At 43.0% G+C, this 25,561-nt stretch overlaps 1 long non-coding RNA gene across 1 annotated transcript in view; it reads left to right on the top strand.

Moving 5' to 3' along the window:
• Positions 1-13,965, top strand: part of LOC118454565 (uncharacterized) — a 123,838-nt gene extending 109,873 nt beyond the window's left edge. The window contains exons 3-4 of the long non-coding RNA XR_004843788.2: positions 4,150-4,207; positions 13,911-13,965. This is a non-coding gene — a long non-coding RNA (uncharacterized LOC118454565). The remainder of the gene's footprint in view (positions 1-4,149; positions 4,208-13,910) is intronic.
• The last annotated feature ends 11,596 nt before the right edge of the window (positions 13,966-25,561 follow it).

Below are 25,561 nucleotides of genomic sequence, written 5' to 3'. Positions count from 1 at the left end.
ATGTCATTTAGGTTATTTGGACATGTCACAGTCACGGTGCGTTCATTAAGATTGAAAATTGGAAATTGACTCCAGTGTTTCTAAACCTCTCTCCCTCTCTTTTGATTAACTGAAGGCTGGTGACGCTCTCATTTCCTGTTCAACAACACGTCGGGTTTTATGTATAATGTTGTGTTAATTTCTTAAAAATACTGTCATATGTAAATGTGTGAAACACTTTTTAAAAGTTTCTATAAACGCAGAAGAAAGACTTCTATGAACAGCTGAAAGCAACAAACTAAGTAACCCAAACCTCAGATTAGATCCCACTCTGATCCACGAGGCATCGGTTTTGTCAAAACCACTGATGCGGCTTATTTAGGCGTACTTTGTCATCACTCAATAACGTATTACAGCTCAACATTTTTCAGCGAGCAGGGGCATATTTTGTAATCCAAACCATGAGTTTGGAGCAGTCAGTGAAAGTGAAAGTTCAAAATCAACTGACGAACAAAAGAGCTCACCATGTGGGGGGAAATAAAGAACAGGGTCTCCTGGCTGATGCCCTTGAGGTTGTGCCATCACCTCCACCTGCCCGTGGCTGATGTTGCAGCGGTTGGTGTGTGACAGTACCAATAACAAAGGGAAACATTTGCATAGTGCAGAGATACAGGAGGAAGCCTTATAGTACACACTGGGAGAGGGGGTTGATTGTTACTGTTGAGTCTCATTCATTTCACCTGTCTCACACTGTGTTTTCATCACAGTACCCACGAAGCCGTGTTTTGAAAACACTGTTTTCTATCTTGTGCACTCAAATAAAACCTGGTGCTTAGATTAAGTTTGTGTAACAGGTGCCAATCTGCCACAAACTTTGACTGTGGCGGATTTTCTTAGGAACTTTTCTGCCTCCAGCTGATTATTTTAGGCAGAGTGAGGCGTCTCTGCCGACACTTATAAGGAAAGCAACCAGAGTTAGCTCTGTGCACAACATCTCCTCCTGCGTGAGCAACAGTTTTACATATGACTTCCATTCAATTCACTTTATTTATGTCACATCATATAACAACAGCTGCCTCAAGACACTTTTATATTATAAGGTGAAAACCAAACGATAACAGGGAGACATCCCCAAGAAGCAGACAAGCCCCTATGAGCAGCACTTTGGCGACAGTGGGAAGGAAAAACTCCCTTTTAACAGGAAGAAACCTCCAGCAGAACCAGGCTCAGGGAGGGGCGGGGCCATCTGCTGTGATTGATTGGGGTCCACGTGTGCACCGGGTACATTTAGCTGATTCTTGAAGAATAGACAGGTTCTTCTCTATGAACCTGATGTAATCTTAGCTGGACACAGCTGGACTATATCAGGATGAATTAAGTGAACAATAATATAGGTAAGTGTGCATAAACTGACCAAAGAGGATTTATTTCAGACGCACACATATATAAGAAAACGTTACATGTCTGCACAGTTCTGTCGATCCTGCACACTTGTGTAATAATAAGGACATATACTAAATTCATGCTTACACTCAGAGTGTGATAGTGTCACAAAAACAACTATTATTGTACTTGGAGAAAAAAAGTATTTCAGATGGAAGCTATAAAAACCTGGAAAAAACATTTTCTCAATCATAACATTATTAGCTTGATGTTCATGATTATGAATAATTCCTTATGGCTAATTTCCGGACCAAATAATAAAGTTTTTTGCTAATTTTGGTTACGATAATGTTTGGTAACAGTCCGTCTTGAAACAGTTTCTGGAAGGTTTTATTTTTTGCTTTATGTATTTTAAAAAGGGCGGCACGTTGACGCGGTGATTATCACTGTTGCCTCACAGAGACTCGCCCTGCATCAGGCTGTGACCTGTCCAGCGTGGACCCCGCCTCTCCACTCATGGTTGCTAGGATAGGTTCCCGCCTCCCTGATAAGGATAAGCAGAGGGGAATGGATGGATTTAAAAAGATTTATTCCATCACTTGCATTAGAGTAAATTCTAACAATTAATATTATTGTTGTCGTTAAGCTCATCTGGACCACTTGCCTAATTCAGGGCTGTGGCTCGGCTGTCACAGGGTAACCAGTCTGTCACCAGCACGACTGACAACCATTCAGCAGCTATCACAATATGCACGTCGTCTGACTGAGGAGGTCAGAGTACCCAGAGAAAACCGACACGAGCACCGGGTGAACATGCAAAGGCCTCGGCCGTTCGGCGGATCGAAACCCAAGACTTACTGTTGGCCGATGGCGCTAACCACCGTGCCTCCCATCCGTCTTGTCAAAAGATGAACAAAGTAGCTAAAACAGGTTTCTTCTATATAAAGCTTCATCAAATCCAAAAAACAGCCAACCGAGCCAAAGCTTCCCTTTCTGTCTCAACATGAGAGGAATCTGTGGTTTTGTCCTGTTACCTGAATGCACCTCTTACAAACGGCCTCCTTTCTCTCCTTCTCTTATCTTTCCTTTCTCCTCTGTAATCTCTTATGTTCTCTTAATGTTTATTCAATCTTTGATGAGCTGGATCATCTCTGTCAGCACTGTAATTGTGTGTTTTCACTTATTTACGCTTCTCTGTGTCCTCACCTCTGTGCAGAAACATCTGTTTAGTCCTGCTAGCGAACGGCAAATAGAGAAGCTGAATTCCTAACGGGGTCCCGGATGAACCGTTTCACAAAGGGGATTGGGGAGGACACTGAAGTCTGCCAATCAACTGAGTGTTTTCCTCCAATTAAGCTGAGGTTGAAAAGATAGGTGAACCTCCCTGAACAAACGTGGGCTCAAAGTTGCTCTCGGTCTTTACTTAGGTGGCTACGCAGCGGGCTGTTTGCTCAGGCTTTGGACTGACTCACAAATCAAAGTGTGTGTGAGAATAGAGAGATTAGAGAATCAGAATAGGTCTGGGATTTTACCTGCACCGCTTGCGTCTTTGTTGTCAACCACCTGGATGAACTGTTAGCATTGTGTAAAGACACGCACATGCACAAATAGGTGCGCGGACAAAAGAGTAACTTTCTAATACCCTGATAAAATGCAGCTGTTTTTATCTCCTCCTTCAGAAAAGAGGCCCTGCGAGGCTGTTTGAATAGAGCTAATGAGTGAATGAGCATTGTTCAGAGTGGGAGATTCCCCTTCCACACTGAAGCATTCGGTTGCTCTCGGTGTGGCCGGTCCCAGCAGCTGCTGTCATTTCAGGACATGGCGCAGAGCGTTTTCAGCGCACACTGGCGTGGACCTATAGGGAAGAAGACGGAGGAGAAAGCGCGGTGACATGATGACAGACTTTCAAAGCTTCTGCTCGAGAGCTGCACGATTCGGTTAATAAATAATATCAGATGCCATCAGATCGGTTAAGCAGAGTTACAGAAAACAGTCGAGTTCAGCTGAATAGCTTCCTGCTGTCGTTACATTTGTTTAACAGGAAGTGATGTGCCCGGCTGGGAGCTCGGGTTTCAGAGACAGGACTGGATAATGGAAGTTTGAGGGATCTAATTGAAACCTTTTCACCTGCTTTGTTTTCCCAGTGCGTTCATTCTGTTTGCAAAAAGAAAACATGTGTTGTGACAACTTCACGTTTCACCGGCTTCTATCGTCCTCTCCTCCTCGCGGTTTCCCCTCCAGGTGAATTCAACCTCGTCCGGCTATTAAATGAAGCCCTCCGGGACCTCAGGAGGGAGGGGTGGGGCATTAGCTTTCGGAAGTGAAGCTAGCTCTCTGACCCGCCGTGGTGAAAGGCCCTCGGGCTTCGCTGCATCACGCACATAAAATGATCTCTGTGGGCAAAGCAGGAGATTACACCTGATAGGAAGCAGACGTAGCATAAAGTCAACTGGCTCCTTTGTGGAATAATCCGCTTTTCTCATCCGAGGCATTGCGATGAGTGATGAGGCCTGGAAAAAAGAGTAGCAGAGCGACTATTAACCGAGTGCTCGCTTTACATCGGTTTTATGCTGCGCTGTGATTTTGTCAGGAGAAATCACAGTCGGTGAAACTGTAACGATAACTAACGCGACACTGGAAAGTGTGCGTCGGTGTATTTTATGACTGTTAGTAACAGGAATTTCCAATCTGGTCAAACCGTTCAGAATCTGCATAATCCCTGCACACGATACTGTACAAATGTGAGATCTCTGACATGTCATTGAGCATACTTGTCGTATCCTCTAGGACTGGGATCCTACCAGTGAGCTACATATGAGGGGGAAGCCTCGGGAGATGACTGCAGGTAAGAGGAAACGACCTGATTTCAATGAGCTACGTTTCAGCTCGATCTCAGGCAAACTGAGCCTGACTGATTCAGTTTTAAATGACTCATCGGCTGTGTGTGAACAGTCATCGTGCGCCTGACGGCACGTTTGCGTCTTGATGCTTTTAAAAGAAAAAGTCTTTTTCTCACTGCGTTGATGGTCTCCCTTCTATCCCCAGATGCCACCGTCTCTGTTAACAATAGCGATGCTGGGCTTGTAGCTTTGTTTTGATTGAAACCAGTCTCGCTGGTCTCCTGCAGGAGCTTCTCTGCTGCTCTTGCTTGTAGTTTTCTTCTGTCAGAGATGTTTCTGAAAAAGTGATCTATGAGGGAGGAGTGGAACTTTTTATTCATGACGCTCTCTCACTATAGACGTGAAACTTAATTTGTGCCTTTGCAGCAGGATTACACTTACTGCAGTCGTGCACTTTGCAGTTAATTGACTGTGTTGGTATTAACTGAGCTGCGCGCTGCGAGTGTGCAATTCCCTGAAAGAGAAGCAGCTTTCAGTCAGGTAAAGGTCAGCAGAGAATCTATTATTGACCCTGTTACTGTCATTTTCAGTATCACAATGATATGATACTACTGAGTCTTTCTCTGCCATCGAAACCACGTAAGCTTGGATTCCTGTAAATGTTAGCTTTAGGTGGTTTCTCTACCTCTGTCGTTTTTCACACAATGACTGATTTGCTTTTTAATTTGCTAATTTAAAAAAGTATTTTGACGTGAGATGCTCTTGTATCAACAGTGAGGTACTCACAAAATTATATTGCCATGGTAACGTGTCGTCTCACCATTTTTAAGCCCTTTTTTCACTTTCTGGTGATTTAAAAAAAAAACATTCGAATAAATAAATAATAACATACATAATACAAATATTCTTTTATACATTTATTTATTTATTCTTTTTAAATTGAGGGAGTATGCTCTAATCGGTATCTGCGAGTACCATCTCTGTGAGGAAGCAGCAGGTGGAGATGCCCTCGCTAACCTCAGCTGTGGCTTCTGTCACCGACTGAAGACGAACTAATTAGGAACCAAGATGACAGAACATTACTGTTCAAAACATGTAAACAGGTGACTCGACACTTTTGACACATGGTTTGCTCAGAAACAGAAACAGAACACTTGTTCTGTTAGGATTAGCGTGCAGCTGCCTGCTCTCCTCACAGCTGAGCAAACCTGAAACTATATGGAAAGAAAAGGGGCGGAGTCAGCGCACTGCTCTGCACGAGTTTATTTCGTTAGTCCCTCCACAGACAGACTGTGCTTATTGCCATTCGTAACGTCACAAATAAAAAGAATATTCATAACCATCCCACATGTGTCATTATGTACAGCTGCTTTTAACACTGCTGATATTTCTTTACATGCTTTCTCATTAAAAGGTAATAATGTAATATGTAAAAAGTATTTAGATTTGATTGATTGAAGTAAAAATATTTATAGAGTGTGTTTATACATAAATCTATAAATCTATTTTATACTCATTTTGAATTTAATGGGAAAAAAAGCTCATTGCAAATGAAAAATAATTTTTAAAAACTGTTTATTTATTTTGAAACGCTTCAGATTTTTTTCCTCATTGCTTTTGTATTTGTGTCTGTGAAGGTTCTCAGTCATCCAGGTCATCGTAATTCAATTCAATTCAATTTTATTTATATAGCGCCAAATCACAACAAAAGTCGCCTCAAGGCGCTTCATAGATACAGAGAAAAACCCAACAATCATATGACCCCCTATGAGCAGCACTTTGGTGACAGTGGGAAGGAAAAACTCCCTTTTAACAGGAAGAAACCTCCAGCAGAACCAGGCTCAGGGAGGGGCGGGGCCATCTGCTGTGATTGGTTGGGGTGAGAGAAGGAAGACAGGATAAAGACATGCTGTGGAAGAGAGACAGAGATTAATAACAGATATGATTCAATGCAGAGAGGTCTGTTAATACATAGAGAGCGAGAAAGGTGACTGGAAAGGAAAAACTCAATGCATCATGGGAATCCCCCGGCAGCCTACGTCTATTGCAGCATAACTAAGGGAGGATTCAGGGTCACCTGGTCCAGCCCTAACTATATGCTTTAGCAAAAAGGAAAGTTTGAAGCCTAATCTTGAAAGTAGAGATAGTGTCTGTCTCCTGAATCCAAACTGGAAGCTGGTTCCACAGAAGAGGGGCCTGAAAACTGAAGGCTCTGCCTCCCATTCTACTTTTAAATACTCTAGGAACAACAAGTAGGCCTGCAGAGCGAGAGCGAAGTGCTCTAATAGGGTGATATGGTACTACAAGGTCATTAAGAGAAGATGGGGCCTGATTATTTAAGAGTCTAAGGAGCTTGGAAAGAAAAGCGTCTGGACTTCAAGCAACTTAAACAAGTCCAGACGCTTTTCTTTCCAAGCTCCTTAGACTTTTGTGTTTGTGAGGAAAACTTAATTCCAGCGCTCACATGAAGATATTCTTCATGTTTGCTGTGCGGCGCTAAAACGAGCTGCATCAGCGTCACAGTCGCACATTCGATACATTGTGTAGGTTTTGGAGTTACGGAGCATGTTGTTACTTTGTAGCATGTAGTTATCCCAGCACTGATAGTATTGTGCTGATATTATTTCATGTATTTATTTATTATTTGTTTGTTTATGTGAAATTCTGCATCTGTGAACAGGACTCTGTGTGTTTGTTCAGATTTAGATGTGCTGCTGACTTTTTGTCTTGGACGTACGAGACACTGAACTGGAAACTCATTCACAGCCTGTTTTGAGACTGTGAGCTTTATATAATTTTCACAAGTCAAACAATAAAGATGTTCTGTATTGGGAGAAACATAATCATCAAACTGAGCTCAACAAATGTGACCTAATAATTAGCAAAGAGGAAACGAGAGCATATCTTCGCCGATCAGATGAAATTTACATAGTGTTAAACATAGACGCTAACACGAGAACAAACTGCAGCAGTTTGCTGGTTTACAAACATGCAAAACATATTTCAACAGTCCTGATGTGGATCGTGCATCACTTATTTCTAATCTCCACAAAGAAAGAAAGACAAACATCTTCAAATACATTATAGATGCTTAGTGTGGTGGTGAGGCAGCCGTCACACTTCACAACAAGCATTTTAGCGTCGTCGACGTCACTCGCCCTTTGAAACCTGAAGTGTCGCCACGATCTGACTCTGATAAAGCTGCTCTTACAGTGATAATTTCATATCTCACACTTTCACTTAGTTTTGAGATCAAGTTTCCTCCCGTCTGCTTATTAAGAAGCTTTACTGGACATTTGAGACGCATCTATATTATAGCAGGTGAACACGAGTCTGATAAGTAGATTAAATTCACTTTAATGCGTAGTGTTGTGGAAAGGAGTAGAACAAAGAGATCGGAAGTAAAGAAAATCGTACCTATTCTTACATCTACAAAGGAGCTAACAGGATTAATACGTGATCGCTGAGCCAGAAATATCTGAATCTTTGTTTTATCTGATGCAAAACGAAGAAGAGACTTTTATATGTATCCAGATCTTCATACGTTTTGAGAAAGAAATGTTTAAGAGAGCATTGATGACTTGGTAAATGTTGGCATCCTGCCTTTGCCACTAGAGGACCTTGGTTCAGGCATTTAAACAAATGATTCGTTGCTAATTTCCTGTTGGTATAATATCAACACACAGTTTGTGTTTGGAGATCAGCAGCGCTTTCAGTAGATAAAATGATCGGCGGAGATCAGGCCACATTTTTGGGAAGTGGAGGCTTTAATGGTGACTGTCGGTGCTGCTGTGGATCAAACTGGCTCCAATGCCACAGAAATAGCTCTTGTGTGGCCCTTTCAAAATTTTAGAATAATAACCCCTGTCACCCAAAAGGGAAAAGGCAAGGTCTCTCCTTCCCAGAGATTATGGTGGGAAGAATCGATGACTTCCTCCATCGTTCTCCCCCCGGGGACGTGGGGACAAAGTCTCACTGGTATTAATAGCAGCCCTCTGATAAGCCGGCCAGTGGTCTGCGTCGTGGTGTCACAGCCTCTCGTCTTATTGTTGTGAGAACCTCTTGTTATAGTATCAGAGATAATAAAATATACATTTCCTCCACTTCCTGTTTTTGTTCGGCTTTCTGTGGTTTGCTGTACATCACAGCGTCTTTGCACACTAGTGTCCATCAGTAGGCTCCGGCTCTGTTGTGGTCACGATGGTGCTCGCTGCCTTGGGTTGTGTTGTAAAGGTTGAGATGCCTCTGCTGTTGAGCAGGCTGCAGGTTCGGCTCAAGGACAGCCTGTAACCCTGACTCGCTGGCACAAAAGAGGCTATAAATGTTGCTTTGCAATCATCTCTTTGTTTCTGAAAGGACGTGAATCATGTAAGGCTTCACTTTGTACAGTCAGCTGGGAGACAGCTGTTTAACAGCAGTTTTTTACACTGATGGAACAATGAATGTAATTATAAACAGTGTGGTTATGCTGTGAAGTGTTTTGTGCCCATTCAATGGATAACTTTTTTTCCAGCTCTCAGTCTGATAGCCTCAATGCCCCAAACGGGTTCTGTGAAAGGGGAGCATGGGAAAAATAGCTGCCGTTGTGGAAAATGCTGGGAAAAGTTTTAGTTCTCATTGGTAGCAGTGCAGGGCATTGTGGGATGTGAGAGCTGAGACTGTTTCCCCCTGTGAGAAGAAGAAAACATGCAAAGATGGACACAGAAATCCCAGCGAGTCGTCCAGACTACGCAGAAGCGCCTCGCTGCTCTGAAAGCTGGTTTCCCTTCAGTCAGAGGTGGGACGGTGAGGCATGGGCGTCGGTGGGGAGGTGGGCCGGGTACCTGCTACTTGTTTCCCTGCCAGTTGTTTTTAAACCCCCTGACGTCAGCACAAACATTGGTGGCCTGCATACCGACATACCGGGCTGATGTTTGCCAGCCCATTAGCGAAGCCAAAGCGGCCGAGCCCACCCAGGACTGCGACCCTCTCCTGCCCACCTTCTGCCTTCCCGCCCAGCCCTGGCTCTGGATCAGAGGCAGGCCACACGTCGGGGGACAGGGCTAATGATGGCCACAGCCATGCCATCTCTTTCAAGCCCCAACCAAAGAGGACAATTTTGGCTAATGCTATTTCCTGCAGATAAGACGCAAACAAGCTCCTTTTACTTCTTTTTCCTCACTAGAGGTTTGGGAGGTGAGGGGTGGGTGCGCAGTAGCAAAATAGTCCTCTTTCATCATCAGGTGCTTGGCTTTGGGCAACCTTATAGATGACACGACCGCTGTCACATTACACTAATATGAATACATGAAGTATGTTTTGTGACCCGAATCAAACCATTTTGCTCGCCATCAGTCTCTAAATGCCTCAATCAAGACTGTAATGGGATTATTTTACTCATCCAAGACTTTCTAAATTGTTTCCAGCTTAAAACAAGATTGTTGGAGATATTCTTGCAGTGTGGAGCTCGCACAAAGCTGCCGCTGTCTTTATTCTTCAGGCAGACAAGCTCGATGACGGCTAAAAGACATTCTTTGGGTTTTCACTGCTAAAGATCCCTAGATTTATGCTTTTTCCCGCATAAAGACAATAAGCTATGAAGTTGGCAGTAATATTAGAAACACTTCAAAGGGAGTGTATTTTTTTCTGTTGATGTAATCAGATTATCATCGATATTTTTCAGGAACACAATAATAAATCAGACTGACAATATTTTGCTAAAGCAGCATAGACTGTATTTAAACAATGGACACAGCCAGTAGAGGTGGGAATCACCATACATCCCACGATACGATATTATCACAATACTTAACGCACGATACGATATTATTGCAACTTTTTAAAATATTTTGCGATATTCAGATTCTGTACATAAAGGTAAACTTTATCAATCATCATTTTCTCTAATATCAAAGTCTCACACTCAGTCTTTCTCTCATTTCAGTTTGATTGTTGACAAACTGAACGGTTTGTATTACAGTCTAGTCCAACTTAACTGAATCAACCATCTGGTACAATTATAGCTATTCTGAACTATGCAGTTTATGAAAACTATGCAGCCCCTTCAGCAACTGAAGAATTTGAAAGTAAATTAAAACAAAATATAATTTTACATTAAATAAAAAAGTTTTAAGCTTAATTAAAATAAAACATGTCTTAAATTAAAATAAGTAAACTGTCATGTTTATTAAACACATTTGGACAGTGAAGGAATGTCAGGATTCAGAAAAAGGATCAACATGCTCTGAAGTCAGAGCACAAAAACCTTTTTGTAACAAAGTATCGATTTCTGCTGTCCCTGTATCCATACATTATTAGCAAACAAAATATCACCATGCTACACAGTATCCATTTTTCCCCACCCCTAACAGCCAGGGTGACAGCACACACTGACTGTTAGTCGACTGCTCAACGACCCGACGGTCACAGGGTAACCACGCGGTGCTTAGACAGTTTTAAACGAAGCTTGAAATCACAAACTCGTCAGATTTTTGTTGAGATAATAAACAGCTGAGAAGTTTGACCATTTTCTTATGAACTTCCAAACAGTTTGGATTATTTTTGGCGAGTCGCCCCCTGCTGATCGGGAGGTAAAATGAAAGTACTTCTGCGCTGGCCACGCCCCTTCCTTTAGATGTTTTATGGGACTCTGTGAACTTGGAGCCGGCGATCTTGACTTTTGCTGTGTTCTCGCCGCTTATCTCTGCCGTGTCATCAGAGGAGATGCGTGACGGCCGGCATGGTCTGAGCAGGGCGTCACACACCACGTGCCCGCCTGATCCCAATCATTCATAAATCTGCGAGAGAGATTAGTATCCACAGTCTGCCTGCAGTCTCTTATCTGTGTCCCCGCCTCCCTCTGGCTATTAGGCAGGAATGAGATGTGACAGTATCTACACACTCGGCCCTGTGGGGACTCTTATTCAGCCGTTTCTTCTTCTTTTACATCAAACATGCTTTCAAGAGCACGTTCTAGCCATGTTCTTCTTAGCTCGCTTCACTTTCTCTCTGCAGGATCTGCAGTTATTCTCGCCGTTTCCTTTGTCCAGGAAAAAGCAGTGAAATTTCCCCTCAGTCATTAAGCCCTGAGTCGACACTACAGCCAGTGCAGAGGCTGTAAGTTAACAGAATGTAAATAGAGCAGTGTTTTCACATTGCTTCACCACTTATTTTTAGTAGCTGGACAAGAGCAGGCGAGGGTGTGCCGCTTCAAGCCCCGACTGTGAGTCTTATCAGCTGAAAGCACCGAAGAAAGGATTGAAATTATAAATCAACAAAACAATAATGACTCAATACAGGAAGTGATGTGTTGATTTATGGTTGAAGTTTAACTGTAACTGGCTGAAGGAGCAGGAGTGCTGCACACGAACACGCCAAATATTTCTCCTGTAGCTCGAAACAAGCGTGCAACAAGTGACTCTTTTTCCCCGCTCATTTATTTATTTTATAAAGTAACAGATTTTATTCCTGCACTTGTCTGTCAGTGTATATATTTTAGTGCAGCTGCCAGGCATTCCTTGATTACTGCTCCACATTTAGCTCTTAACTCGCCCTTCCTTCCAGGAATCTAACCGATCACGCCGTCCTAGTGGACACAACACCTGCAGCAGTGTGCCAGGTTGTGTGTTTCTGTGCATGGCACTATTGATCCCAGCCACCCGCTGCTCACACCAGGAAAAGACTTTTCCAAAGCGTTCTCCAGCCTGTACTCACTTCTCCCCTGCTCGCCAGCGACAAAAAAGCAGACGAGATGTGTTGCTGGCAGTTTTTAGCACTTAGCAAATTTTCTGCCACCGCTTTGACACTTAGATTTTTCCTTTTGCAGAAATGGCTCGTGTCGTCTCGTAAACGTGGCTGCAGAAATGAGTTACTAAGCAAAATCTCCGGCTGAGGTGATGCTCTCGGCTGCACCGGCAACACGTAGAAGAAGCAGTCGAGGGTTTGCGTGCTCTTAAATGATGTCAAAATGATGACTCGGTTCATTTCCGTTGTGGTCTCAGTCAGTCTCAGAAAGACTGAGTCACACACACACACACACACACACACACACACACACACACACACACACACACACACACACCTTCTGCAGGCCTGTGGCTCAGCGAGAATTATGTGCTGAATGTTTTGAATTGAGCCATCAATAAATACAACAAAACACTTTCCCTCTCTGTGATGATCTTGGTGCACAGCCACACACACACACACACACACACACACACACACACACTTGTGCTCGGCCTTGTCCCTGTCCAAACAACCCTTCTATAGTGAGGGGCTCCAATGGAGTGGATCGACTCCAGCTAAGACACCCTTTCACACTTCCTCCCTCCCTCGCGTGGACCGCAGGGCCTTCCTTCCTTCCTTTATTATGACACACAGGCCTGGTGGCGTCGCAGGGAAGTCAGGATGGCCGGATGTACCCTGATCACACGCAGACAGAAGGATGCCGCTGCTACTGTGGACCTCGGCTTTGGTTTTATTCCCAAGAACTGCAAGAGGAATGACATCGTTCCTGTTTTGATATCTCAGCAGGAAGACGGACGCGAGTCAGCGAGGTGTGCGGGTCACCGTACGAACTATAGAACTATAGCTGCGCCGGCGGGGGTATATTTAACCTCCCATTCCCATCTCGACCCCTGATAAGACAATGAAAGTCTCACAGAAGTCAGCGTTCAGCACAAGACGCAGGGTTAGAGCCTCACACAGAACGCCATACGAGACGAGCTCGTGTCTCTGTACCTTATTGTTTACCGAGACTCGTCTGTGCTAGAAACGCCCGTCTCGCAGGGAAGACGAAGCTTAGAGAAAAACAGCGTCAGAACAATAATCATCATTTTTCTTTTGGTTTGTTTGTTTCTTGGAAAAGGTTACAGTAAGCAGCAGCTGCGCTCGTACAGTGCACGCCACCTCAGAGAAGTCGACCCCGCTGCACTCCATCCATCCGCCCCATTGAACTGCCAGCCCTGGTAATCAATTCTGAGCCTTGTGCTGTCACTGAGGGCCTCTGCACACAGCAGCTGGCTGGAGGAAGACAAGCGCTCTTCCACAGTCTTTCCAAAGATCAGCTGCACCCAGCTGTCTAGCAGCAGCCCTGCTATTCAGAGCCCCGCCGCCGCTGCTGCTGATGAGCGAGGCCTCTTTCACTGCTGTCACCGTCTCTGTTGACCGGAGTCCCCTTCAACATACTTTCTTTTTCACTTCTTCCTTCCTAAATTTTCAACTGCATCGACACATCCGCCCCTTGAGCTGCACAGCGTGCCTCGTATGTCTGTCTGGGCTCAGCTCGCTTTCTGTCTTTCTCTTTATTTCTCCCAAAGTCATGTTGTCCATCTGTCTCCGCATTTACGGACGTTGAGTCGGCTGTTTTTCTCGGGCTTTCTCTCTCCTGTCGTGCACGCTGGGACCTTTAGATTAACTTTCCTTCTTTTTTGCTGTTGCCTTTCTTTCAGTTACATCCATCCATGTCCCCTCTGTCCCTCTGTTTTGTGTTCCCCATTCCTCTTTCCCGTCTTTGTTGCTCGCCATGTTTCGGTTTCTCTCTTTTCTCTGCAGCTCTGTCCCCTTTTTGCTGCAATTTCCATCTCATTCTTTGTCACTCTGCTGCAATCTAAACTATGCCCCCTTTTTCCAAATGTCACAATACTGTATCTTTTCTTCCCCCTTTTCTTTAGAGTAACTTCTTTTTCTGCCCCCCCTCCCCCACCCCTTTCTGCTGTATTTTTTTCACAGGTGTCTGTAAGGCGGGGATTTACATTTTCTCAGGACAGGCAGCCCATGGAGAGAGGCCTGCTGGCAGATCAAAGGCTCCGGCTGTAAAACGATCTGAAAGAGTCCAGCATTAGCATCCATCAGGGTACCTTGAAAGCTCCCTGATCAGCCGAGAGGGAAGCTGAGGGCCCCCCAAAGTGAAAGCCCAGTCTGGAGAGGGGTGATGGAGGGGTGGAGGGAGGCTGGAAAGAGGGTACACGGAGAAGGAAAGGAGTAAAATTCCCATAATAAACTACAAATGTTTTGATTTCTCTGTTGGATTTGACCCCCGTCTCATCCCTTTACTCGTCCTCTCTCCTTTTCTTTATAGCGTTTAGACTGAGAACGTCTCCATCTGTGCACAGAGGCCAGTTTACTACTGGTCCCTGATGTCTGTGCAGTTACGACTGGTCTGGGTAGTGGACTGAAGTGAGGGATAGTGTGTGGGAGAAAGGTAGACCTGCTCCAAAGTATCTCTTTATAGCAGACAGTCGGCACTGTGGGAAAAAACAGCAGCATAGAGGCGCTGCATAGGTATCGAACATGTGTGATAGAGGTCGAGATTAGACCTGCGTTCCTGCTGCGTCCCAGTGCGTCAGTGTTTGCATCTTTTTCAGTAACAAAAGTAAATCTGCATCCTTTGGATTAAAATTCTCCCAGGAAACAAGTAATAGTAGGGTCAAAATATACATTTAGTCAGTTTTAAACAGTGTTGGTCAAGTTACTTGAAAAAAGTAATCAGTAACTAATTACTGATTACTTCCCCAAAAAAGTAATCCCGTTACTTTACTGATTACTTATTTTCAAAAGTAATTAATTACTTAGTTACTTAGTTACTTTTTAAAAACACGATTTACAACCTGAATAGGTGATAAAGCGATAGATCTTTCAGCCCAATTCTACTTTTTCTACATAATCATCATACAAAATGTAATCAAATGGAAAAGTCTCTTTTTAAAACTTGTTTTATTAGTTTTAATCTTTTAACTTTATGCATCAAGCAAACATTTAATTATCTGCAACATTCTCTGACTGGAAGACATTTGTTTAACATTTAAACCTATTTTCTGCACATTCCAGCACATAAAATAAATATTTTGTGTGTTTACACTCAGTCTTTCAAATAGATGCAAGTAAAACACAGCAGAAAATAAATAAAGTCACAGACTAGCGGTCCTGTTGCTCTATTTTCACCTGTAAAGCAGGAGTGGGGTAGGCGGAGGGTTACCCTGGTGCAGGTGTGCAGCGGTCAGTGGAAGAATCCGCGAGTTTCTCTGTGAGTTTCCCATTACGTCGTAGCTACTCGGTGCTTGTTTGGAAGTTTAGGGGTTTTTCGCTGTAAAAAGAAGTTTTGTTCCCACGCACAACGGACACTAATGTTTTTGTCACTTTTTATGGAATCAAACTCAAAGTAAGGTCAGTACTTCCACGCTTTAAACGCTGCACGCTCATACTCTCTCTGCACTCGATATATGATCCATTGTTGATCTGCACACAGCTGTTGTCACGAACGTCGCACTCGCTTACGTCACTGTCATGAGACATTCTCGCAAAAAAATCACGGTTTTAGTAACGCAGTAACGCAGCGTTCCTACTGGAAAGTAACGGTAATCTAATTACCGTTTTTGCAATAGTAATCCCTTACTTTACTCGTTACTTGAAAAAAGTAATCGGATTACGGTTAAACCCATCTCTGGTTTTAACATATGTCGTTCTAATAAATGTAGACTTTAAATGACCTGTACTGTTTGTAGTCTACACAATGATTTTGTTTAAAAGCTTTTATTTTGAAATACTGCACCTGCCACTATTGATATAGTTTCCAAAAATGGCTCTAAAAAGGCTCGTGTCTGGCCAATAAACTCCTTAATTTTGCCTGTCATGATATCATTCTTCATTTTGATGAAAAGGATTCAAGATTGAAGATTCTTCATTTGTCACGTGCGTAGTTATACAAGTACAACACGCAGTGAAATGTGACCTGATACATAGCTCCTGATTCAACACACGGAGGATAGAAGCTCTCCGTGCTTACTCCTGAAGTCCACCACCAGCTCTTTGGTCTTGCCTGCGTTCAGCTGGAGGTGGTTATCCTGGCACCACGATGCCAGATTCTTCACTTCATCCATGTAGGCCACCTCATCGTTGTTGAAGATGGCGCCCAACACCACTGTGTCGTCAGCAAACTATTGGAGCCATGAGTGGCCACGCAGAGCAGTGGCGAGAGGACACACCCCTGTGGTGCTCCTGTGTTGATGGTGATGCTGTTAGAGACGCATCTACCCACCTTCACCACCTGAGTACTGCCAATGAGGAAGTCCAACACCCAAGCACACAAATGGCTGTTGAGTCCTGGATCCCTCAGCTTAGTGAACCGTCTACCAGGCACTATTGTGTTGCCCTGTTTCTCGTCCGTGTGGCTGAGGCTGGCGTGCAGGACGTGGGCGATGGCATCCTCTAGCATCACAGCTTGGTCTGTGTCGCTACATATTGGCATATGCCTGTTATATTCATCCTCAAAGCCTCAGCTACCAAGTCTTTCTCTGACAGGATGTTGCCCAGTTTGTTGCAGACTCCATATTAATGTGAAGTAAATGTGACTGTTGAGTCAGATCTTTGGTTAAAAGTCCACTTACCCACAAACCAGTCTACCTAGAGACTGCATGCCTAATAGAATCATTAGCATTTTAGCATTTTGAACCCTTACTATGGCATACAGTTAAGTTGGAAGTTTTTCACAAATGAGTCATGAGTGAATGAGTCAGAATTTATGGCAGTTGGTGTGTTACTAGTTTGTAGTGCCGACAGAAACATACTGGAGAGCTGCACTGTGTTTGAGGAGTTCTTAAAGCTACTTATTAAGAGACGTTCTTAATTTTCACGTAATATATGTGCACATATGCTTGCTTCTATCAACATAAAGTGCACTGCACTGATCACACATATATACATACAAAGGCATCAGTTACACAGCCATCACTGAACACACTCGTTGTCACATCAGCGTGTATGTACACATCAAAATTCATGTAATGCATGCTTACGCTAAGAAAAAGCCCGACTCAAGCTCAATACTTCCCACGCAGAATCACCCAAACACACACTGGTTGTGCGCCACAGTGTGCAGCTTGCTGACATGTGTGCAGCCTCCTGTGTGCGGGACCAGGGCTGCATGCCACTGTCTCAGCGCAGTAATGGATGTCCCGTTTGTTGCACACAGATATACAGAGAGACCGACAGACAGTGGCGGGACTCAGCTTGGCTGTCCTGTCCAACCAAGGATGAGTTCCTCTTCTGTTTAGGGAAAGGGATGTGATCTCATTCTTTAAAAATCCAACCTATGTCGCTTGCCACTCATGACTTAATCCGGCCTTCTCCTTTGTGCAAAGTGCTCTCCCGTTCTCCACTTCTCCTCTTACTTCCTCTTACTCTTTGGCTCTGCCTGTATATTTTCTATCAGTGTTTGTGTCTCACGTCTTTCTGTGCTATTGATGAAAAGGCCTTGTATTACGTGGGAGAGCAGCAAATTTAATAAAAAAGATTAGACAGTACTTTGCAACTTTTTGAGAACATCATTATTTCCATCATGTAAAACCATCAGAGTCATCAACTCTGAATTAGTTCTGCAGCACGGCACTGAGCCAAACATACAGGCATAAAGTCCTCTCTGCAGAGAAAAGAAGGTCAAGGAGTTTTGCAGCGGCCTTCACAGAGCCCTCATCCCAACGTCATGGACTCAGTCCGGAATTACAAGAATTTTGCTGACAAAGCAAAATCTCAGATGCTTACAACAACTGTAGGGGCTTTAGCAAACTTCTATCAAATGCTACATACATGACAGACAAGCTCAATGCAAATTCAGTGGTCGTGTTTGCCAGCAGCACTTTTAAGAGGAAATCCAAAAATGCTGAATGTCGTGAAAAATTTGGGCATTCCCCACATAGTCTGGTTCTTGGTATCACTGTCAAGTGTAAAATTAGAAGGACAACAACACATGGAAAATAAGATGTGGTGCAGTGAATTATAATAAGTGCTTCTAAACTCATGTTAACCCCAAAATCAGTACTTTTTTAGGAGTGTGGAGTATTTGCATGGTGTTGCACATCTGGTGAGAGGTGCACAGACGAGGACGCAACACAGTCTGTTTGCAAACTCTGCATTTTCCTTTCTTGCCTTTTCGATATTGCTGCCCACTGAAAATAAAAAGTTGAATGTAATCCTGTTACACATGAAGAAAGTTTCCAGCGAAAGAAATACGTTTTATTCGTTTATGTCAATTAAATCAATCATAAAAAGATATGTTTATGAGCACTGTGCTGACCGGTCACCCAGTCCGTCAACGGATGCATTTGAAAAAGTCCCCTGCATGTTTTTTGGACAGCTGCTCACAAGAGACGTGTCCAACCCAAATCTTTTGTGTTATTCTGAAAAATCATCGCGAGCATCTTCACTGCACAGCTGCTGGCCATGACTCGCACGCCCCCTCTCGTGATTGGTCGGTAGTACTCAGAATCCAATCATGTAATCTTCTGCCGCCTTCAAAAGTGTATCAAAGCCAGAGAGTCAAAGGATTGTTTAAAATTCACTTGTCCTGTAAGAGATGAGTATTGTTGACCGTGCAGGAACACGTTTAGCCTTTCATCCTCTTTTCTGTACACGTCTTTTGTTTGGCACGTGTAGCTGCACGCTACATAGGATGTTCAAACAAAGGGAACACCTCTGATCAAGCTTAACGACAGATTGTGCATCTGTTACTGTTTGTATGCGACATCGCTACATGTGGAACTGCAGCATGCTGCTCAAGCATTAGCTACACCCACAGCAATATGAGTTCATCAGAGCAACAGTGATTAGAAGGCTACGTCCACACGTACACGGGTATTTTTGAAAACTGAGATTTTCCGTTTTCGTTTTAAAAAATAATCCCGTCCACACGTAAAGGCAGAAATGAAGGAAAACGCTGCTAGGGACATGCCAAAGCAACAGGTGGCGCTATATTCCTAACCGTGCAGAAATGTTGGCCAATCAGAAGTCTAGAAGCCTCGGTGGGAAAAAGTAAACAAAGCTGGGGCATAGAAGCAGAACCGAGTTGTATGTGTGGAGGGACAGTAACTGTGTGTGTATATGTAAGCATTTAAACACTGCAGAGAAGTAACAGTATTGTAGAAATTCATTTCACCAAAACAATAACGTGGCGCACAGTGTGACGTCAAAAAAAGGCGCACACCTTTGACGCTGCGTTTTCTCCGTTTTCTCCGTTTTTCTCGTCCACACATAAATGCAAAAACGGAGTTTCAGAAAATCTCCACCCTGGCCGGAGTTTTTAAAAATCTCAGTTTTCAGTGACCAAAAACGCCGTTTACGGGTGGACAAAAGGTGCAAACGCATAGAAAAATCTGCGTTTTCAAAAATACCCGGGTACGTGTGGACGTCGCCTAAGTCTAAACAAGAATGGGCGTTTTCCAAAAACCTGATTCAAGACGGTGGTTTGTAAAATCTGGACCGTTAAACTGCGCTAGGAAAGTTGTAGGCTTGACTGTGTTGTGTTTAAATGAAAATCTGGACTTTTAACCTTCTTGATCTGTCTTTCTTGTGTTTTTCATATTCTTAAATATGTAATGAGTGTCTGCCTGGGTACAAATTACAGCCAAACACACGGACATATGTGTGGTTTCATATACTGTAGTATAACTAAGCTCAGGAGCCAGTGCTGTTAACCTGCACGTGAGGTTTAGTTTATCTGACATTAGCAACACGTCATTAAGGTTAGAGGTGGGAATCACCACACATCCCACGATACGATATTATTGCAATTTTTAAAAATATTTTGCGATATTCAGATTCTGTACATAAAGGTAAACTTTATCAATATTCATTTTCTCTAATATCAAAGTCTCACACTCAGTCTTTCTCTCATTTCAGTTTGATTGTTGACAAACTGAACGGTTTGTATTACAGTCTAGTCCAACTTAACTGAATCAACCATCTGGTACAATTATAGCTATTCTGAACTATGCAGTTTATGAAAACTATGCAGCCCCTTCAGCAACTGAAGGATTTGAAAGTAAATTAAAACAAAATATAATTTTACATTAAATAAAAAAGTTTTAAACTTAATTAAAATAAAACATGTCTTAAATTAAAATAAGTAAACTGTCATGTTTATTGCTGCCAAAAACAAGTTAAACACATTTGGACAGTGAAGGAATGTCAGGATTCTTGCTCAGAAAAAGGATCAACATGCTCTGAAGTCAGAGCACAAAAACCTTTTTGTAACAAAGTATCGATTTCTGCTGTCCCTGTATCCATACATTATTAGCAAACAAAATATCACCATGCTACACAGTATCCATTTTTCCCCACCCCTAATTAAGGTGTCCACATAATAATATTATTACTTGATTGGAGTTCATGTGCTAAACTGCCCTGCACACATTATTAGACATAAAGCAGAATCTTCACACGTTATTACTGAAGCTTTCTCTCATCGTTGCCAGTGAGGCCTCATCTCCTCGCAGCATGTTCTGAATTGTCACAGTTTGTCAGGACAGCTGTCTGCATGCAGCAAGTGACCGTGGCACCTCATAACTCAAACTGCACGGCGAAACGAGAACCCGGCGGCCGAACTGGTACGTTGGAAACGATTTGTTGTTTGTTTAGCAAACATCAAACCTCTTCCCGATAATTTGCCGTTTCTCTTTCATTTTCTTTACCTGCGTATTAGTTCCCCGAGGCTGACACAGGCTGTCGTCCGATGCACATGTTAAAGAAATGAAAACACAATGGGAGGAGCTTCATGGTCAATAAAGACATGGGGGTTCTTGGGAGGACAATGATGGGACTAAATGACCTTGTTCTCCACGTGGTCAAACCCTTACACTGACTAAGTATACGAGCCCGGTGACGTATTGGGTCAGGTGGGAGTTTTCGGTTTTTCTTCTGTAGAAATTCTTGAATGGTTTTGGCTTTATGCTCTAGATCATTATCATGTTAGGATACATCTTTCTGCCAAGCTGCTGTCAGGTTTGTGTGTTTTCACAGGAATCCTTTGTCACTCATCTCTGAGTCACCTGCCTTTTATCGTCTTTAATGCACCACAAACCACAGCACGGTCTGCGCTCTACGGTCAAGACTACCAAAGTTTTTCATTTAGTCATTTTCGGGGGGTCTTTGTTGTGTGTCTTTGATATGTTTTGTTGTTATTTGCTCTTTGTCGACATCTCTGGAGGTTGACATTGCGCAGCGTTTCTTGGTTTTTACAAAAACTTGAATTTCCGCTGAAGCGTTCCCATCTATCTGCACAGCTTGAGCCAGCAGGACCCTGTCCATGGTGTCACTGTGGGAGGATGCCCACTGTGGCTCTGATTAGTACATAGCACACCTGTTGATGGCTTCTGATGGTTGATTTCTACTCACCAATGTTCCTGTTTCTATTTTCGTCTTTGTGAAATTTCACAATCAAATTTTTTCAGTTGCTCTGGTATTAGTTTTTCGTCTGCAGCTGTGGTGCATACATGTAGATTCAGACCCTCATAAATACAAAAGTGAGAAAGTTCTGGTGCATCGAACAGTCACATGTTTTCTAACTCGTGTGTCTTTAATTGCAGGTGTACTCACTTTGGTTGCGGTTCTGCATGCAGTTTGATTAGTCCTGACCAGTTTTTGTTTTTATTGTAACGGGAAGAAATACAGTGTTGAAAGTAATATATGCATGCTATGAATTGAATTTGAATTGAATTGAATTTTTTATTTCAGTCAACAACAACAACAGATTATAATTTTACATAAAAGTACTCAAACAGTAACCGAAAAAGGAATAGGCTGAAGCCTTATGGCTTATACTTATCCTCTCCCTTACCCCCATAGAAATAATCAAATCCTTAACCAAGAAAATAAATAGCATTGATAAATAAGTTGTATAACAGTTTGAAAAGAAATCAATGATAAATCAAGAAATTTAATCAACACAAAAAAATTTTAACAAACCAAATTTCTATAACCTTGTATAATACTAATTTTTAAAATCTTCCTGAAGAATGACAAAGAAAAACACATCTTCAGTTCATCATTAAGTCCATCCCATAATTTCACTCCCAAAACTGAAACACATCTATACTTAACATTGGTTCACTTTAGGCATTTCAAACTTATATTTTCCATCTCTTAGTTGAAACATACTTAAAATACAAATCAGAACATTCTTTTTCATCACTCAATATATAATTTCTAAAGTTTTAGAAAATATAATGTCCATGAATTTTAACATAGATGATCCTACAAAAAACGGGTTGGTGGACTCCCTATATCCAACTTTATTTATTATTCTAATAGCTCTTTTTTGCAATTTAAATATTGAATCCAAATATGTTTTGTATGTGTTCCCCCAAATTTCTGCACAGTAGGTCATATAAGGCAAACAAAGGGAAGTATACAATAAATAAAGGCAGTTCTTATTCAAAAAATCTCTTGTTTTATAAAGAATAGAAATAGCACTTGCAGCACGGTGGTTAGCACTGTTGCCGCACAGCAAGAAGGTCCTGAGTTCAATTCCACCATCAGGTCTTTCTGTGTGGAGTTTGCATGTTCTCCCCGTGTTTGCGTGGGTTCTCTCCGGGTACTCCGGCTTCCTCCCACCGTCCAAAGACATGCAGCTTGTGGGGATAGGTTAATTGGATAATCCAAATTGCCACTAGGTATGAATGTGCGAGTGAATGTGAGTGCGAATGGTTGTCTGTCCCTGTGTGTTGGCCCTGCGACAGACTGGCGACCTGTCCAGGGTGTACCCCGCCTCTCGCCCTATGACAGCTGGGATAGGATCCAGCACCCCCCGCGACCCTGAAAAGGAGAAGCGGAAGCGAATGGATGGATGGATGGAGAAATAGACTTGGATAATTTCCGTTTCACATGTTCTATGTGGGGCTTCCAACAAAGTTTATCATCACTCTCATACCTTTATGCTTCTTTACAAACAATATTTTTTGTGTATCTGTGAATCCTCAAAGACGACTTCATCTGCACTTGGTTATATGTTTGTCTCCTTCAAAGGGTTTCTAGCAAATCCTTCCTTAACCTCACAGAGGGGTATTTGCTGAACTATGAATAATTCAGGTCCAATACTTGTGGTACTTTTCAAGTTACGATCAGCAAAGGTTCTTAAAGACATTGGCTTTGGGTTGCATGAGCTCCTCAGCCAAGCTTTGCTAAAAGTGGTTACAAATAACCAAAAATCCTCCAAATCTACTGATATCTCTGATATGATGTTTTACAAACGTGTAGGGATAGAAAACAAGTCGTTGTGGTTTAATGTGAAGGTTGCCTGTGATCTGAAACTAAACACTTGATACTGATATCGAGTGTCCCGTCAAACAGCTTGCTGTGTGGGTCCGCCATAGGCACCAGGCTTCGAGGCACCCCTGCCCCAAACCCCCAAACCCATCAGCATCATAACCTAAAAATTACTGTAATTCCTCAAAGTGAATTTGTCGTCCATTTGTTTGCTAATAAAAACTGCATTTCCCCAAGAATCGCAGTGAAACGCTGTGTTTACGCGACCTTCTGGGGTAAACGCGTTCAGGCTTTTAGTCGTCTTTGTTACTTCTCCGTGGGACATTTCCCGATGACTTTTACTATCAGTAGCGTAAACAGTGTTGACCACACACCGTGCCCTCATCGGCGCACACACATTCAGCTGAGGAATGTCTCTCACATCAATCTTATCACTGTTTTGTCTGAGGGGCATCCGTGGAGAGCTTGGCGTTACGACTGATAGGATTTTTGGAATACACACCTCGCTATTCCCTTACTCATCCCCCTCTCATCCTGTCATTACCTCCTTCCATTTGGCACTCCCGCTTCCTTTTTCCCGTATTGTGCATTCACGTTGTTCTTACCTGCGTTAGCATTGAAGCTCCTTCCTTAATTGAAGATGCGATAAAGATGTGCCTTTTCCTTTTTACGTTGCTGCTGTTCAGCACTTCTTCCAAGGCTACGCCGTTAAAACATTTTAGACGATACCTGGCTTTCCTCCGGTCGTAGCCAGCACTGCTACCTTGTTCCCAGGCCTACCTCCTGCAGCACCCTGACCCATAACAACAAACTGATTTATCCCTGATTGTTAGGCGGCCTCTGGAACTGCGTCTCGATTGGCTCCATATGAGAGGTCATCTATAACAATCATTTTCAGTGGCTCATTATTCCCAGGGCCAAACAACCCAAAGACCCAATTTCCTACCACACTGCTCATAAAAGTGACAGATGGCCAAAACCTGGAAAAGCTTTCCTATAATCGTTAGCCTGTCGAAATGCTAAATACAATGCTCTTTAGTATAGTGGAGGTTGGACTCCACTCACCCACTTCTTCCACCTTCACTAGCTTGTTCATTTTTTCCAAGTGAAGAAAGTGAAGCAGGAGAACACAGTATGTTTATTCGCTTTGGGCCATATTTAACCCAGTTCAGCTTTGCTGGTCTTCACATGGATCCAGTACACACAATGTTAGCCAGGTAGATCGCCTCCCTCTACCTTAACATGGGGACAGCACTTAAAGTCGCATGGACCGACAAAGACCAAGACAATGTGCTCTTTCATCCCACAGACCTGCTACTCTGTGGTATTCAGGCTCATCTAGTCACTGTTGTGAGGGTCTTTCTTTCTGGGGAAGTGCCTGTGTGATAAATGTGTGGTTTGGAACAACAGCTGAGACTAAGACTTGGCTCGGGCTTCCCTGTTTTAGACACAAGTGTGGTTTCCTCATATCTTGGCTCTTTGTCATGAATGACCTCTTTCATTTTTCCCCTTCTTACAATAATAACCAAATTCCTCTACTCAGCATTTAAGGAAAAAATGTTTTTCTCATATTTGTTTCCACTTCTGTCTCTTTGGCGTGCTGAAATGCCAGGTCACTGTAGTCGCTGCACGTTGGCTCACAGGATTGTGTGTGGGCACGTTTTAATGGATGTTTGTTTGAAACGCGTTTAAAACATCCATCCACTAAAATAGTTCTCACTCTCTCTAGGTGAGCGTAGACATTGTGCTCAAAAATGTCACAAAGCATTAAATTAGATTCTGCAAAACTGTCCCTTCATACGTGAACTTGGTCCACTGCTTCCACGTTGCGCAACTTCCGTATCTTTTATGTTAAATAAATCATCTACCAAGCTCCAGCAGTCTGCACACTTTACCTTCAGTCGGTTCATTCATTCATTCTTTGCGTTGCCACTTCAACCAGCTATTCATCCTATAAAAATAGGGGGCCTAACCCCCATCTCCCTCAGCCATCTTTCATCCTGGTTTGTGGCCCTCCCATATGTTCCTCTAATCTCTCCCTTGTGTCTCTGAAATGTCAGCGCGGAGGAGTGAACATGTACTTGCTCGCTATGGATTTCTCATGGAATGCGCCATCTTCGGTTCACCCTGCAACTTTGCGTGTTTTGATAGGCGGTGATTATGGAGTATTTGTTTTCCTAGTGGGTGTGGGAACCCAACCTGTTAGTACACTACCAACGCGAGCGGGTTGCTGCTTCTTAGGAAGTAGTCGTGCCTCATACGTGTTGAAGCACACAAGCGTGCTCTGATAATTAGATTAGATGGGATTAGATTGTATCTGTAATTAACCTGGAGGCCAGCTCGAGGTG

Source organism: Neolamprologus brichardi, chromosome 7 (assembly GCF_056152115.1).
Source record: "Neolamprologus brichardi isolate AB-2024 chromosome 7, ASM5615211v1, whole genome shotgun sequence".
Classification (NCBI taxonomy): Eukaryota; Metazoa; Chordata; class Actinopteri; order Cichliformes; family Cichlidae; genus Neolamprologus; species Neolamprologus brichardi.
The sequence above is the reverse complement of the archived record's forward strand: the minus strand, read 5'-3'. Positions and strand labels throughout refer to the sequence as shown.